At 46.7% G+C, this 18115-nt stretch overlaps 1 pseudogene; it reads left to right on the top strand.

Moving 5' to 3' along the window:
- Nucleotides 1-3515: 3515 nt before the first annotated feature.
- Nucleotides 3516-3954, top strand: LOC127189961 (NADH dehydrogenase [ubiquinone] 1 beta subcomplex subunit 4-like; annotated as a pseudogene).
- Nucleotides 3955-18115: the final 14161 nt, after the last annotated feature.

Raw genomic sequence — 18115 nt, 5'->3', positions numbered from 1 at the left:
CACACACATGTGAGCACCCATCTACAGATACATGTACCTATGAGAACATGTGCAAGTGCATGAACACAAACATATACCATATTGCTGCATGTTCACACATGCACACACCTTTAGTTTCAGCTAGGTGAAAGGGTCCCCTTGGTCCTATAACCAGAAAGTCCATTGATGGAAGCTCAGTCTGACACAGTTTCTGTGCTAACGTTGGAGAAGCCACTGTGGCCATGGGCACTTTTGTCACCTGATGTGTTGACAAGACTGCCGAGCACAGCTATGTGATCAGTACTTAACAAAAAGAACTTTATCTGCTTTGGGGGATTTCTCTAAGTGTTTTTCCATCTCAATTTCAAACGGAAATCTACTCTGTGTGCAAACCTTGTGAAGAGACAATCAAGTGCCCCAGGAAGTAAAACTGCTGAGGCAAGAAAAAACGCTGGAAGCCTCAGAGCAGGAAGGCTGTGCATCTGGCCAAACCAGAAACACCATTGGGTCCAGCCTGCCTGCTAGAGGTTTCTATGCTGTGGGGGCCACTCACTCAGGAAACAGGTAGCTGAACCCGGGTGGGTTCTTATCCACACAGTGCAGAGAAGCACTTTTGGCATGAAGAAAGCTATTTCTTGCTTTATTAGTTTGAAAATCCGCAGTGGGAACTGTCTCAAGCAATTCTGTCATGAGACATGAAACCATAATATGACAGAGAACACAAAAGAGAAAAACCCTCAAATTTGGGGCCCCCTTGTGGTACAAGGCGTGTTTACTAAATGTTTCTATCTTATGTTGGGGCATCAGTTCTGCCTTGCGAAGCTTTCCCTTGGGGCAGGGTGAGCCAGGCACCAGCTCCATGCTTACTTGTGCTTGAGGACTGCAGGCATGCTCCAGCGAAAGGGGAAACCCCCTGTTACTCTCTACACCACAGAGAACTGATGAGGAGGAAAGGCACACAAAGGCACCGGAGCTTCCGCCTCACCCCCCTCAGTGGTGGCACATTTTGTCTTGTAGAAACAAACTGACAAACTAAATTAGACAGCTATAGTCAGCATGGTTGGAAACAGAGCCCCAGATACCAGTGAGGGAAAGCCCACCACCACCTTCTTCCTTTTGGGGGAGAACAAATTATCCTCAGAACTGGGTACATTTGGCTGTGAGCTGCACAGTCAGAAAATTGGGGAAATCTTTCTTATTAATTTGGAAGATGAAAGTGGCACATTTCCTGACAGTAGTGGAGTTTCAACACTGCTATAGAAAATATCATCTTTCTCACTCACCCCTCTGTTAGTTTTGTGTGAGCACATTCTAGCAGCCATCATCCTATATCTTTGTGCAATAACTAACAGTCGTGTCAGATTCCTTTGCCAGGGTGGACTTTCATATGCCTTTCCCCCTGTCATTTGAAAGCAGCCTGGGCCACCTGCAGAGCTGGAAGGAGGAAGCCAGAAGCTGATCTTGCAAAGTGACAGAGAAGCGATGTGAATGGTTGACTGGTTTTCAAATGACTGACACATAATTAATAAGGGTAACAGTTCCTGTTTGCTCAGTATCTTTACAAAGCAGAAGAGGCCAGATCACAGAACCCGCAAGAGTCACTTGGCAGCTTGAACTCATGAGGATCTGGTTAGTCCCATGAGATGTCAGGACTCCTCCATGTTAAACCTTTGTGGTTTTATGTGTGTGATAGGGTGATTCTGTGGTTTTCTGTTATCGAGGAAGCCATGATTTCCATAAATGCAAGTGTACAGCAGCAGCGACATCCCTGTCTGTTCTTTGTTATACATGATGAGGTTCTGGGTCTAGCATCAGGCTAGCAACCAGCACACAGAAGCCCACACAGTGCCTGCTGTGTGTGTGTGTGTCACTCAGAGCATCATGCTGGGTTAATGTCATAAGAAGTGAGGCTGCAGACTGACCCTCTTTGACTCTGGAAATGAAAACCAAACAGATGCATCTTCACCTATGACAGAGCTTTGGTGACTATAGAAACCTTCTCCACAGAGCTAACATGGCCTCACAGTGGAGTTGAACCCTTTCTGGTTGACTCTTGGCATGGTGCCATCAACGTTAACATGGATAGAATTCTGGGCCAGTTACAGACTTCAGGCTCTGGTTGATGAGTCGTCCCTGAACCCTGGTTCCATTTCTTCCCTCTTGACTTTATCAAATTCCGGGTAGTCAGAATCTCGGTGTCAAGAGCAAGCAGAAATGGCAGGTTGAGGAGAGGAGGGCTCCATGGCACCATGCACTTATCACACTGAAATATTCATTTGTGACAGTTCACAGTCCCAAAACAACTGTGAGTCCAGATGACTGGAGAGAAGGGCTTTTTGGCAGTGGACATTATGTGGAAACTGGGCTTGAGGGTGGGATGAGGGCTGTGACTCTTGTGTCCTCCTCACTGCCCCCCTACTCCTACATAGGTGTCTGGAATCGAAAGGGAAGCAAAGGCTTGCCACAGACCTGAGAGTTCCTACCTGGTCCCGTGCTATGAGCTCTCAGGCTCTGAGATAAACTGGGTTAGAAAAAAACGTCCATGCTGTGTGTGGCAAAGAGGAGAGGAGAAGCTACTGGCTCCTGCTGGAAAAAAGCCTCAATACTTGGGGACTCACTGCATTTGGCATTGCTTCAAAGCCTCGTCAGCTTCTATTTTAATAAGGTGACATTGAAAATGACCCTAAATTTCTTTTCAAACTCAGAGAAATGAAAAATCTCTTTAGATATTTCCTGCCATAAAACTCAGTCCAAATGTTAGGCGAGGGAAAGCTAAATTATAAACCAGGTGGTCTTTGGGCTGCCCCGTGACTTTAAACCCCAAATTGATGTAGTGAACAGTATCATTATTTTCTGTCAAGCGCAGGAGGGAAGCATGGAGAAATGGCTCACGTACGGCATGTTCCTTTGATTTCTGTATCATCAAATGCTAAGAAGGAAAAATGGAAGCTACCGACCCAAATTTCAGTGATGCTACAAAAGTGGGCTAAAAGAAAGGGAAAGCTCACCTCTCAGTTATCAATTGTCTCTCACAGGTGAGGGTCACCAAACAAAGAGAAGTCTGGCGCTGTCCGGGGTGCTGAAAACAGAGGTTTAGAGCGCCTCAGGCAAGCTCCTCTCCTGCTCTGAGGAATTCAGCTGTGGCAGCTGGTATTGCTTGTCAACTGGATTTGATTGAGAAGTGACTAGGAGGTTTGCAGAGCACACCTCTGGGTGCATCGGTGAGGCTGTTTCTGAGGATAAGATCATATCTGAGCTAATTAATAGATTAATCTCTTGATGTATTCAAAACCTGATGGCATTTGCAGGAGGGGTGACAGGAGGGATGGGCCTCTTCGCATGAAGTGGGTTTCTGGAAGCATGCCTTTGGGGCTGTATCTTGCTGTGGACCCTTCCTATTTTATCTTTGATACCACTAAGAAGTGAGCTGACTTTCTCCATACACTGCTGCTACCATGATGTTGAGACCATGAGACCAAATGAATGAATCTTCCTTTTTAAAAGTTGCTTCTGGTAAATGTGTGTCGGTAGCCAAGATGTTGGGTGACAAGTATAAGCCTGCTCCCTTGGCCACTCTCCCCAGTACCTTCAACCGAGCCGAATATGACTTGTCTCCAGAGACCTGAAAGGCGCAGGTTAAGCGCTTGAGCATAAGGGCCCGGCTTAAATGGGAGTATCTGCTTCAGTACAATGACCCCAAATGCCAAATGCTCATTGAAGATCCTGCCTTGCTTCGTTGGACCTACGCAAAAATCAGCAAATGTTTATCCTAATTTCAGGCCCACTGCCAAGAACTCACTTATAGGAGCTGTGGCGGCATTTGGGCCCCTCGTCTTCTGGTTTTATGTTTTCAAAACAGACAGGGACAGAAAGGAAAGACTTATCCAGGAAGGAAAATTGGACCGAAAATTTAACCTCTCCTATTAAGCTTGGCAAGTATGACTCTATGCTTGTATAAATAAACCTTCTATTAAGCACTGAAAACAAAGTTGCTTCTGACATGTATTTCAGTTATAGCAGTGTAAAGGTGACATACACATTGTCAGAAACCAATTCAGAATGTCTTAGAAGCCAAAACAAACAAACAACACCCCACCACCCAGAAATCATAGTCTTCTAGGGTTTATAGCTTGCATTCTAGTGCAGAGACATCATTAATGAATGGAAAAATAAAATAAAATATGTGGTAAATTGGGTGATAGGCACCTCAGGAGAAACTGAGATAGTTTGAAGGAGGCATAAGCCTTAGAGAAAGGCTGCTCTGGATAGAGAGCACTGCCAAAGCTGGTCCCAGGGGAATGGGAAAATACAGACCTTACCCAGTTGGCAGTTTTTCTCACCCCCAAAAAGATGGCCAAAGAAGAAGCTACACATGAAGGAACAATTGCAAGAGTGATTCACATGAAGGGACATGCAGTGACACAGGAGGCTAGGGAGTCCTGGAGGGTTAGTGATGGCTTGTGAAAGGGTAGAGTAATGAGCTGCCCAGACAGCAGGTGGCATTGGTGACTAAGACATTTGTCGGTGAACCTTAAGATCTCTGTAGCTTTTGGTCATGAACACGGAAGTGGGTGGAATAGGCAGGGTAGGGCAGAAGGGTCCAGAAGAAGAGCATAAGAAGCTCTGTGCACTGAGGGGCTTGCTTAGGTAGAACTTGAGGCAATCACAGACAAGGGTGGAGGTAGCACCCAATAAAGTGAGAGGGGAATGGCTCCCATCCAGAAATAGTTTTGAAGACACATATGAGATATCTGGGGATGCCTTGACAATTTCCAGTCTGAAATGAGAAAACAGAAAGCCAAATGGAAGCATCCATTTCTAACTGTGGTCCTGTGCTGAGGGCCAAGGTAACATGCAGGATGGAGTCAATTAGCTTGGGGTTGTGTCTGGTAGTGAGTGAATGCTTTGTGAGCCATATCTGGAATGGCACTGGGTCATGGCAGGGAAAGAGCCTTCTGTGCGCCCTGTGCCCGCCACCCTCAGTGCTGCTGGAAGAGGGCATGTCTTGGCCTGCCACATGCTGGAAGTTGATGTGTGGAAAGAAAGGGGCAGGGGCGAACCAGGTACCCATTCATATTCTAACTGCCAGGGAAGAGCCAGCAGCTTGATGGTGTTTCCTGTCCAGCCCTTGCCGTTTGGCAGGTTGCACCAGTCTTAAGTCTGTCTTCAAGTTAAAAAAAAAAAAACAAAAACAAAAACCTGAAGCTCAGAACATGGACAGAGGCAGCCTCTGTGCGGAGGAGCTAGAACTCAGATTGTCACATTCTCCATGCACACTGGCTCTTTCCATTATACTGACAGAGTCACATGGTGAACACTTGCCTCTGAGGGTGACTGGGGAGCTTAAGAAGAGGCCTGGCCAACGTGGATGGAGGTAGTGTGATGAAGGAGGGGCTCCTAGCCATAGTCCTGTGACAAGTCAGAACTGTGGGTCAGCAAGGCCACAACAGGGTGAGGGAGGATCTGAAAGTATTGCCGGCTCGTGTCTGAGCTATGTGCTCACCTACCCTGGGGCTCCGCTAAGGGGATTCTGTCAGTGCATGTCCAGAGTCACTGTTCCTCTGTTCTGCCTCTCCAAGCTCATGCCTCCGGTGGGCTCTGGGCTGCCTCGGGAGCAAAGAGAAGAGCAGAAAATAACTCAGAGTGTCTCTATGCAAGCCTGTCCCTGCCCGGAGTTCACCTGCCACAATTTCCCCCCCCCCCCCCCCCCGCCCTGGGTCTCCAAGGTGACCTGGCACCAGCCAGGACAGATCTCTGTGTCTTTACCTTTGCACAGAAGGAGATATAGATGTGTCTGTTTACCAAATGAACTCAGGCACAATTGGTGTGTGTCATCAGGTCTGTGTGTTCACCCAGCTAGACCTCAGAGGCTGAGCTGGAGCTTCCCACTGCCTGGTCCCTGCAGGTAGCATCTTTGAAACTCCTCTTTGAGCACGGGTGACTCTTAATGACATGCGTGAGCTTCAGTGTCAGCAGGAACTTGAGTCCCAGGGGAGGGTTCCGTTCCAGGGCACAACATCAACTCCAGCCTGTCCCACAGATGCCAGACTTCCCTGGCTTCCCCCTTCTTCAGATTCCTGCAGCCAATCCTTCTTATCTGAGTGTATCCCTCTACCTCTCTCTATCTCACACAAGCGCTTCTGATTCTCCAAATCACCATGAATGACACACTCACCACTGAGTCCACTTCCCGGAAGCTGCCCTGGGGGGAATTTCACTGAGCAGGGGCTCCAATCATTTAATGTCTCCATCGCATCCTGCATTTCTGTTAGGTGGCTCAGCTGCTGATTTATGTGTGTATTCTTTTTGAGAAATATCCAATTAACAGACCAGTGAAGTAATTTCTGCTAGTGTTAAGGTCAGGGGCATCCTCTCCTCAGCTGGGAACAGTGTTTCTTCTAGAAACTTCAAGCTGAGCTCTCAGGAAATCCATAGCTGCACACCTTGTGTCTGAGAAAAATGAAAGAAAGAGAAGGCAGAACAAAAACAGAATCACCTAAATTCTTGGACTCTCTGCTACGAGCTATTTTTCCCTTTTTTTTTTTTTTTTTTTTTTTTTTTTTTTTTTTTTTTTTGCTTTCGTAGTCAGGAAGCAGGAACAGTGAGCACCCTGTTGGTGATCCTTTCGAGGCTGAGGTGAGCAGCGATGAAGGTCAGACCAACAGAGCTTGTTTGTGCACTCACTCTGTTCCTCACAAGTGATGGTGGGGCTGTCTGCCTGAGAGACACAGGGCTCTGGAGAATTGTGCGATGAGGCTTGCTTCTGAGCTATGACAGCTGCTGGACCTAGATTCTCCTAGGCCAGGGGACTGAGCTCCAGAGACTTTCCATCTGCAGATCCCCAGTGACCAGGTAGTCCCCTGGGGGAGATGAGGCCAAGATGGTTCCACCAGCTCTACAGGCTGAGCCTGCTTACCCCTCAGGGTCTAGGCCCTTTGCTCTCCTTGTACAGGGTCCTACTCCACCTTCTCCTCAGGACTCTTCTCATCCCCGCACTGTGCTCCTCACAGGTCTACTGCTGCTGGCAGCCAGTGATCTGCAGAGTCCCCAGGTGGGTGGATTCCAAGCCCTAAGCAGCGCCTGCCTCCTTAGAAGCACGTTCTCTTGGTGAGAAGGAAGTGATTCTGAAACTAGACTATCCTTGTCTAATGATGAACGCCCCATGTGTTCAGTAAGGCTATCATTTGTGAGGAAAGTAGGTCTCTGCCGTAGCTGGATTAGACCCACCACTGTGACATTGAGCTGAGAGGATTTTTCAGTGTCCTCAATCCACAAAACCCACAGAGAGGCAAGAAAATGTGCTTCACTGTTCAGGCCAGATCCTGAGTGGTGACCTCACCCTAATCCCCCGTGTTGGCCTTGTGTGCTTTTCTTAAAGTGTTTGAAAACTGTAAGGTGAAGGGCAAAACCACAGATGCTAAGCCTGCTTCTAAATCCTGGCTCTGTGCTGCCTAGCTAGGTGACAAATTATTTCACCCACTGTGCCTCGGGTTCCTTCGCTGCAATTGGGAACGGTGATAATAGAAACACTGACCTCAAGGTCAGCCTTATGGGTTGGAGGAGTTACTGTGCAAGAGAGCTGGGACAGCACCAAGCAGCTGAGGACATGGACTCTTTATTGCTCCAAGACCCATCACAGCTCAGTTCTGACTAGCTTGTTCTCTACGACATTTAACTAGATGTCTGGAAATGATTGTAAGTAGGTGCCTGTGGCTCAGGTCTCAGGAAGTGAATAATTGTGAATCAGGTCAAATGGGAACTAAGTTACCCGCCCCCCAACCCCACTCCTCTGCATCAGAGAAACCAGGGGGGGAAAGCTGTTCAGTATGCTTCAAAGAAATGGAGCCAAAATCAGTCATAGGAACAGCAAGGGAATGCTGGTCCTGAAGGGTTCTTCCTTCCTGCAGGATGGGGACTTGAGAGTAAGGGGAGAAGGTGGTATTGAGCTGGCACATGACCTGTTCCTTGCTATTTCAGGAGTATTGCCCTCCACCAACTGTGTCATGCCACAGTGATGGAATGTCTGTCCATGGACACTATCTCCCAGGAAGCCTGCCCACCCACAGCTCAGCTCTTATCAGTCGCTGATCCTTACCTGTCTCAAGGCTGAGAGGGAGAGAGGAGGAAGGAAAAGGAGGGCTAAAAAGAGGACTGATGGACGCCAAGTTGCAAATTAGCACAAGACCCCCCATCAAGACTATGCAGATAGTGATGACAAAATTGACGAGATAGTGATAGATGATGTTGTGTGACTATGGCTCTGCACCAGGTTTTGGGGGTCCTGCTAGAAAGCTTACACCCTCTGTATGCAGAAGCCAAGCTTGGCTCAGCAAAGTTCCTGTCCTCTCTCCTTCCTGGGCACAGAGCACTTCTGTCACATGGTTTGTGGGTTTCTGATCCCCAACTTGGCTCCCCTGGGAGGTCAGGTGCCTCAGCAAGGTCTTTTGTCCACCCCACAGCCTCAGGCTCTTCCCTGCTGTGCCCATACTGTGCTTTCTCAAGACTGAGACCCTCAGATTTCATGAAGAGATTGCCACTTTCCAGCAAGGACAACTGCAGCTTGCCTCCTCCTGATTTATGGACAATAAAAGCTCTCACACAGAGAAAGAAGTGCTTACAATGGCCGCATGAAGAGCCAGGCATAACCTGCAGAGCAGGGAAGATGTTCCCTGGATAGGATCTTCTTCCTCCGAGAGATGTTGGCATCGGTGGTGCAGAATCGCAATGAGTCCTGGTTTAGTCTTCACCCCTGCTGGAGGACAAGCAGAGCATTCTGGAGAGGACACAGCGACAGCTGCGAAGGTGTGGCTAAGAACCACGGCAAACAGCAGGGGGCGGGGTCACTGAGCCTTGGCAATAAGGACTAAGCCTAAATGTCCTCAAAAATGATTCAGAGCCTGGGGAGATAGCTCAGAGGGTAGTGTGCTTGCACACATGAGTATCTGAGTTCAACCCTCAGAACCCACATGAAAAATGTTGGACAGGATGATTCATGCGTGTAATTCCTGCCCCAGAAAGACAAACAAGAGGATCCATGACACTTACTGGTCAGTTCCAGGCCAGTGAGAGAATGTCTCAAAGACAAAGGCGGATGACACTCAAGACTGTGCTTTAGCTTCCACACACACATGTGCACACAAACTTGTATAAACATGTTCACACCCACACAAACAATACATTTTTTTTTTTTAAAAGTGACTGAGCAACTTAAACATGCTGACATCAAATAGAATTCTCTGCAAAACCATCCCAGACAAAAAGCTCTGCTAACTACACTTGTGTTCACTCGAATCTGGCATATGAAATGGGGCACCAAGAGAGAAAGTGTTGAAGATGTCCCACAGTGACCACACCCCAGGGACTGCTGCCTCTTCACTGCTCAGAAGAGCTGAGAACTCATCACCCACTGTAGCCTGAGCCGTACAGAGAGCATGCACAGAATCCAAATGCTGGCTCCACCCTCGAGCCAGGCTAATCTGAGAACATGCCTCCTATAGACTGCCCAATAGGTAAGGCTGGCAAGGGAGTGCTCCTTCTAAAACCTCCACAGTGGAAAGAAACTCCGAGGGAAAAGGTGTGTAGGAGACACATGTGCTCACTCTGAAAGGCTAAGTGTGCCTTCTGAGAGAAGAAAGGCCAGAGGCCTAGGGTACAGGAGGCAGAAGGGACAGAGAGGGCGTGGTGACCTAGACAATACTGGCCCAAGGGCTCTATGCCACTGCTGCTTGGTTTCCTTCATGCAGTGTTTACTTCCTGTGCCTAGCAAGGGAGGCTAGCACCAGAGTGCTCTGTCCTGGCAATCATATTCAGATTGTTGACTGAACCCCACTTTATCAAAGCAACATGAACATTGCTCACCTGAGACCTGGAGGTGGGAGATTGGGGGTCAGGGCAGGTCTCAGAATTCCCAGTATGAAGATACTCTGAAAAAGGCCACGGGGTCCGATGTGAGTCAGGTGTCCCTCTTGACTGTAGTGCCTCTTCGTGGTATCTTGAGGCTTCTTTAGAGAGGACTAGGCTGTGACATGGACTCATAGCTGAAGTGCTGCTGGTATGCTCTCCATCCAGATATACACAGTGAGGATGCCTAAGCAGCCTGACATTTTAGGGGCAGGCACCCCAAATCTAACTTCAAGATCCCTCCCCACAAGCCCCTAAGAGCATCATGAGATTTTTGGTGTTTTGTTTCCATTTCAACCTCAGCAAAGTATGATAATCTCAGAACCACCTCCAAGGTTCTAGTGCTTTCTGGAGAGTGCTGGGGAGCCCAGGAGACAACAAGCCCAATGCAACCTTCTCCAGATACTCCACTCTAGACCCAGAGGATGAAACCACAGCTTCCCTGCACGCAGTGGCCTTTCTTCCTACAACTGGTCAAACACCTTATCTTCAGTGAAATCTCCACATCATGGGGTGAGAAAAGCTTCATCAAACTGTATGAATGTTAACAAGCTTGTTCATTTTCTCACAAGTTCGTTGAGTTCTGGGAACCACAGTGACATCGTGCATGAGCTTGCCCTGCCTTTGTGCTTGCCCCTGGCACTTTTTAGAATGCAGCCAGCTGATCAGTAGCCTTGCTTTCCCAGTGGGTTTCACCAGCTGCTTTCTGATGGGAACTGGGCCCAAACAGTTTCCTAGAATGTGGTTTGATAAAGTTGTGAGAGGAAGGATTCTGATAGAGAAATCTCAAGACTGCAGGAAACCTATGGGACAGAAAAAAGACATTCCTTTGTCCCCCTGCAGTGAAACAGAATCCAGCCACACTCAGCGAAGGCCTGGCGTTGGAGCCTGACCCTCAGGGCTCAGCTGTGTACGCTGGCCCTTCAAGGCTTTAGAGAACCAGCATATGGGACTGCCAGAGAACAGGCATTGCCATCAATTTCACAGCAGCAGCTGCTGTTAATCCCATACCCCACAATGGGAGCCTCTGTCCTAGATGCCTATAGGTTGTGGCTGGTGGGAAGAAGACCTGTGGGCCACTGTACTCTGTGGGGCCTGCTGCTGTGGCCCCAGCTCTCTGGACAGCAGATCCTTTAAAGTTCTTCTGCCATGCCATACAAGGCCAGCGCAAGTGCCATGCATTATGTCACTGTGCCACGCATTCTAGTAGCTCATGGGCGAGAGAGACCAGAAATCTAACTGTTACCGTGAGTTTTTTTTTTTTTTTTAATACCAAGACACACAGAGCTTGGGTCACATTACAGAATGCAGAATGTCCTCTGTGTGCCTTCTCAGCATCTCCACATTTAATCCACCCAGGGGACAATGTCACGTGTGCATCTCAGAGTTTTCAACCGTAGCAGATTAAATTCCAGTGACTCACACATTCCTCCAGCTGTGGCAATCGGACACATACATGGTCCTCTAGGAGTGCGTCTGCCATCTGACACGTGGCCAGGAAGTGCTTCACAAGTTAGAAGTCATAATGACATTAAGTCTCTTCCAGAAAAGAAAAGGTGTGCTGGTGTGATGACTTGGTGTTTAAAGACTTTGTCACCAAGACTGATGATTTGAGTTCAATCATCCAAATGCTTTTGTTTATTGTTCCTCCCTCAGACTCAAGAGTTGGGTATGAAAGGTACTAGCAACAAGTCTGGGTCCACACAATGGTGACTTGATTCTTTCCAGGCTAAGCCTCTTATCCTATGAAACAGGGTATCATCTTCCAGCCACTTGCAAGCGGCCCAGTCACTCCAGATGTTTAGGAGCCATTGTTGGCTATTCAATGTCCAGCTAAACCAAAGAACCATTTGGCCAACCCAGGGGCATATGAGCTAAACCAACATCCATTTTTTTTAGCAAGGGGATGTTTGTTACATGGTGCACCTTGTGACTGTGGTAGGGTTCATGTTAACAGATAGTTGCAGCTACAAGCACAGTGCTTCTTTTCTTGGGGACTAGCTGATGATCAGAACCTGGGGAAATCTGGGTCTCATCTGGATCTAAAATGTCTTCCACAAGCTCAGATGCTTAAATATTTAGGACGCAATTGGTGGGGCTGTTTTGGGAAGTTGTGGGACCCTTAGGAGATGATCAGCCTTGAGCTCCCAATGCTATGGATAGAGCGCATCCCATTTGTCACATTCTCCCTGCCATTAGGGACTAAATAGTCTCAACTGAGAGTCAAACCAAATTCTTCCTCTCCATTTGTTTCTATAACTGGCACAACAAGGAGAAAGGCCATTAACTCAGGTGGATTGGGGTTCCTACATTGGGTCTCTGTGGAGCATCCCATCTTCTCTGGTGTGAACTTTTCCCCACTAGATTCTGAGCACAGAGTCACAGGGAGATCTGCAGACATGCAACCTTGCCTGGGGTTGGTTAGAAAGCTTTCATCCCCCTTACAGTTTGAGCGCTGGTATCAAGCATTTTAGAGAAAAAAAAGCATTTTAGAGAAGTTACCTATCTCTTTTTTCCTTTCCTTTCCTTTCCCTCTCTTCTCCTTTTCTTTCTTTCTTTCTTTCTTTCTTTCTTTCTTTCTTCCTTCCTTCCTTCCTTCTTTTTTTTCCTTTGGATTCAAACTTTTTTCATTGATTTGTTTATTCATTTAACATCCAATTGCAGCCCCCTCCTTCCTCTCCTCCCAGTCTCACCCTCATGACCCCTCTCACATTCTCCCCTCCCATGGGTACCAACTCACCTTGGCACATCAAGTCACAACAGGACTAGGCACATACTCTCCCAATGAGGCCCAACAAGGCAGTCCAGTTAGAAGAAAGGGATCCAAAGACAGGCAACAGAGTCAGAGTCAGTCCCCCTTGCTCAAATTGTTAATGGACTCACATGATTACCAAGCTACACATATGCTTAGGTCCAGCCCATACATGCTCTTTGGTTGGTGGTTCAATTGTGTGAGCCCCCATAGGCCCAGGTTAGTTGACTCAGGTGGTTTTCTCATGTTGTTCTTTACCCCTTCCGGCTCCCTCAGTCCTTTCCCCTCACTCTTACACAAGACTCCCTGAGCTCCAATTATTGTTTGGCTTTAGGTCTCTGCATCTGTTTCCATCAGCTGCTGCGTGAAGCCTCTCAGAAGACAGTTATGCTAGGCTTCTATCGGCAAGCACAGCAGAGTATTGTTAATAGTGTCAGGGGTTGTCTCTCTCCCATGAGGTGGGTCTCAATTTGGGCCAGTCATTGGTTTGCCATTTCTTTGATCTCTGCTCCATGTTTACCCTTGCACATCTTGTAGGCAGGACAAATTTTGGGTCAAAGGTTTTGTGGGTGGGTTGGTATCCCGCTCCCTCCACTAGAAGTCCTGCCTGGCCAGCTACAGAAATGAGCTGATCGTGGTGCCTTCCTGGGAGAAGCTGGGCTCCCAGGGAGAGAATGGACATTGTTCTGAAGAGGGGAAGGGTGAATATAATTCTTCTTTCTGGAGCTGGTATTCCAGGGGAAGGAAGCTCTGCTGCTCCATGTGGCCTAGCAGCACAGAGCTGTAGCGATCAGCACTGAGGAGATGAAGCGATGCCTTCGGACAGTGATGAGCCACCCAGCAGCAGGATTGGTGGGATGGAATTAAGCAAAAGTCCTGGGAAAAAACAATACAGCAGCCTTCCATTATTCCAACTGTGGAAGAATTCATTTCTATAAACATTTTTTTAGAAAAAATTTCATCTAGTTATTTCAGGATCTCCATTACTTTTGAAGATGAGACAGTTGGTCATTTAAAATGGTTTCCTTTTAACTGCTGAGTGCCAAAGAAATGTGTGAAGAGTGGTCCATCAGAATGAGAGAGATAGCCTTGCTCTGCTGACCTTCAAAAGCTTGCTTCCTATGAACAGCCTCAGCTGCAGCATGCAGGGTGTGCATTCCTTTCAGATAGTTAGATAATTCTTGAAAACGCATCGTAGAATCAGAAAGGTAACACGTGGGTCTTATTTTTCAGTGATTCAAAGTGGGTCAGGGGCAGGGGGAGAATGAGCAAGAATAGCTTCTCATTGATGAAGCTAAAACAACAACAACAACAACACTTCTATAGATGTGGAGTCATAGATGAAGACCTGGAAACACAGGCAAAGCTTCAGAGGTGGGGATTTTCAACCCCGTGAATGAAGCTTAGACGACTCTGGTGTTTCCTAGACAAGAACAGATCATGGTGAAGCAGCCTGGAGCCTTGCACACAGGTGTGAAGGGAAACCACACCCATGTGTCTAGGTATCTTTGCCTTGAGTATACTAACAATGGCTTTGTTTTAGTGACAATGACACAATGACAACCATGCTAGCCTTAGCAAACAGTTCCAGCAGTTCACTGTGCTCAGAGGAGTTTTAGGCTTTTTTGTTCTGCCTGGTCCAGATTTCTGCCTCAGACCTGAATAAGGTGTCTTCCCACTTGGCATCTATTTGTCATGAAAGAATAGAGAACAGGATCCCCATCCAGGGGGCTCCTAGTCATGTCCTGCCATAGTCCTGCAAGCACCAGCGAAGGGTACTCAGCACCAGTAGTGCAGTAATCAATCAATCAATCAATCAATCAATTTATGGACCACGTGTTTCTTGAATATCTATTTTTCAAGGACCAAATAACATGGCGGAGTACAATGAAGATGTACACTGCACTATGAGAATGTAGCAGGTGTGGAATTGGCAAGGACATGGGTAATAAAACGCTCATCATAGAAGAAGATATCTGACATAGGCTTTTAAGTCTGATGATGGAGAAAGGAAATGCCATAGTATGCATGAGGCCCTGGCTTTAACTCCAGCCTAACTTCCTAAAAACCAAACCACAGAAGGGAAACAGGTAACACTTGTTGCCAAGCAGGTCAGAGGGCGGCATTCTGTGACACTGTGGGGGAGGGGCCAGCCTTGCTCCTGTGCTTCCCACTAGGCACATGCAGCAGGAGGCAGGAGGGGACTGCTCCAGTGGTCCTGATATAATCTGAAGGGAAGACAAAGCGTTCTTGGCAGCTTTTCTGTACCAAGCACAATTTCAAAGCTAGAAGCTCTAAGTCCTCACCGCAGGAAGATGGAAAATTCATATGTTATGTGGTTGTGAGGAATCATATTTATAAGAAATGTTTAATGACATGGAAAATCATGATGTATAAATACATATGTATGTTACAAAGTGCATAATATTATTGTAGCTACAGAATAGTGGCATGCTTGGTCACACACCTTTGGATAAAGAATGATGTGGCACTAAGGTGCCTGCTACAGTAGGATCTGCAGCAACCATGGTGTCATGTGCAGCGGTGGCCCAGAAATTGGCACATGACCCAAGGGCTATGTGGCTCTCTCCCACCTTCTTTCTGCCACTATTCTCAGGCCTAATTCCTCCTGCTGGCAGGATAAGTCCATACACCTCCATCAAAATTAACCACGTGACAGCTGCTCCTCTTCTCTGCTTTCCTTATACAAGACTCTTTTAATGACTTCGCTGACTGATCAGCGTCACAGCTCATGTCTCATTGGCTGTGATGACACACATCCATGCCAAAGCTACTTCTGAATAGGACGATACTCTTTCCTGAAGAGGGTGTGGATGTGTGCTGTGGTGTGAATGTGCCCCTCACATCTCATATGTTGGAAAAGAGGTTCCTACTGCAGCTGGGTAGACAGGGATGACCTGAGGAGATCCTGAAGGCTCTACTCCAGTGAATGGGTTTATCCATTCCTGAGCTGATCGACAGATGGACTAATGGGTTAACAGGTTATGAAAGAAGTATCTCTGTTTGAAAAGAGAGATGTCTCTAGCACATGTGGCTCATCAGGACGTAGGAAGTCTGCTGCTGAGTTGTGGTGTTGTGAGAAGATTCCCATCAGAGCCTCAGCAGATGCCAGTACCATGAGCTTAGACTTGCAGCTTCAGAACTGTGAGTCAAATCAAACTCTATTCTTCATATGCTTTCTGTTCATTATGATGCTTATAGCATCATAAGATGGACCAAGACACCTTATTCTACAAATGCAGAACCATCTAATACCCACTGGATTTGTGTCGATCTGCTTGGGCTGTCATAATCAAATACCACCCGAGCAGCTTAAATAATGAGCTGGAATTGTCTCAAAGTTCTGAGAGTCCAAGGTCAAAGTGCTCACCTCTCCTCCAGGCTTGAAGACTGAGCGTGTCCCAGTGTCTGCTAATTAGGGCACCCATCAAACTGGGTTAGAGCCCCACCCTTTGCTGTATGTGCAACCTTCATATCCTCTTTGCAATTCTCCTTTCCATGTGCAGTAGCCTTACAGGCTAGGGCTCCGGCTCATAGAAAACAGAGAGGAATACAGTTTATTGGACAGGCAAGAGGCTTTCCCAGAAAGAACTGAGTCGAGAGAACTTGCTGCTGACCAGATGATGAGCACTATTTCACAATAGACCAACAGTTAAGAAAAATATTGACGATTGTGATGGTGATTGTCTCTGCTTATTGTGGAGGCATAGGTGAGTTCTGTTCCCTCTCTTGTGAAGCAGCAGTTGTAGAACAGAAGACAGAAGCTGTGGGAGAAAACTCCAGGTAGTACCATGGCCCCACTGCATATTTGCCTGGATCATAAGCTGCATTGCATAACATAGAACATTATAACGTTTGCAGGAACATCTGCCACATAGCTACAACCTGCACCATCCCTAGAGCTCAGGCAGTAAACAGTACTGAGGAGGTTGGGTTCCAATCAGCCAGAGGAGGGCGAGGCCCTGGCTTAGCACCGGGGCATTCGCTGAAGACCTAAGAAAATCCAATTTTGAAAAACAATGCACCATGGCATTTATAATGTGCACCAGAGTAACACAGGTGACAGTAACACCTGCACACACACACACACACACACACACACACACACACACACACACAGTGGAGAGTGAAGACTGAAGTGTGCTGCTGTGAATTTCTGCAGCCAAGGTGCAGCAACTGAAGGTCGGTTGTGGCATTTTAATTATGCATGTTTTCTATGAAGAATAATGTATTATTATCAAGAGGTGATTGTTCCCAGAATACAAGAATGGTTTACATTAAAAATCAATCCATTTGCTTCACCATATTGAAACAATAGAGGGGGTGGGGGAGGCAGGAATCATGACTTAAATCTGAGCAGGAAATTCTTTTGACAGAAACCCAGGGTCTACCCTGAAAGGGCCCTTCAGCTTCAGCACTGCCCCAAAGTGGGTGACCTTGATGCGACCTTGATATCTCACACCCTTCTGAAGGGACTTGTGAGTTCTCTAATGCTGTCCTTTCTGTTCAATTTTTTGGCGGGGGCTGGCGGCGGGGAAACCTCTTCTAGGCACTTGCAGTTTTTATGTGACCATACCATCTGATCTTATAATAGACTAAGCAGCACACCATGCCATTTGCACAGGGAAAGGCAAGTGGGTCACAAAGACTGGATGTAAAATGGAGGTACCGGTGGAAATGAAGAGCCACCGGGAAGAGTCGCAAATGGCCAGGGACTCTGGAAATCTGTCACTCTGGGAAAGCCATGAGAACACTGTAAAGGACTGTCAAATTCAGAATTCTTAAAATTAACTTCAAGTGTGCAGCAACCTTAGGAGCACTTGTTTAAGAAAAATGGTTGGATCTTGAAATTGTATTCATAATATACGAATGGCTCAAGTAACTTCAAAAGATAAACAATCTAATAAAAATGGTAAAAATATTTGGATAGGCACTTCAATAAAGTGTTACAGTACATACAGAAACTACATATTTTAAATAAATGCATTTTATCCCATGCAAATCAAATCTAGGTGCAAGTGATTTCAAATTTTAATATTAAAAGCTCAGCAACATATTTGAAACAACACTTGGTGAAGGAGTACACAGGCACATGAAAAGTCACTCAACATCTTTAGTAACTGTCCAAGGCAAATTAAAGAACCCATGAGCTATGCAACATTAAGGCGGGACAGTGTTCAAGTCCCTCTCATGGGAGGTGGGGATGTCTAAATGGATACATTTTATTACACACAATGGACATTTAAGTAATGTTTACTTAAGAAGTTTATTTATTAAAAAAAAGACTACACCTAAAAAAAAAAAAAAAAAAAAGGCAAAACCTAAATCATGTTCTTTCCAGTAAATTCTATTTCACAATTCAACAGAAAAACACTTCAAGCATTTCTTCAAACTGCAGAGTTGACAATGTGTAGTGGGAACAGTGAGTGCAATGTCTCTGTCTTTTCTGTGGTAGGGTCTTAT

Source organism: Acomys russatus, chromosome 5, assembly GCF_903995435.1.
Source record: "Acomys russatus chromosome 5, mAcoRus1.1, whole genome shotgun sequence".
NCBI classification, from domain to species: Eukaryota; Metazoa; Chordata; class Mammalia; order Rodentia; family Muridae; genus Acomys; species Acomys russatus.
Note: the sequence above shows the minus strand (reverse complement) of the source record. Positions and strands in the feature narration are given on the sequence as shown.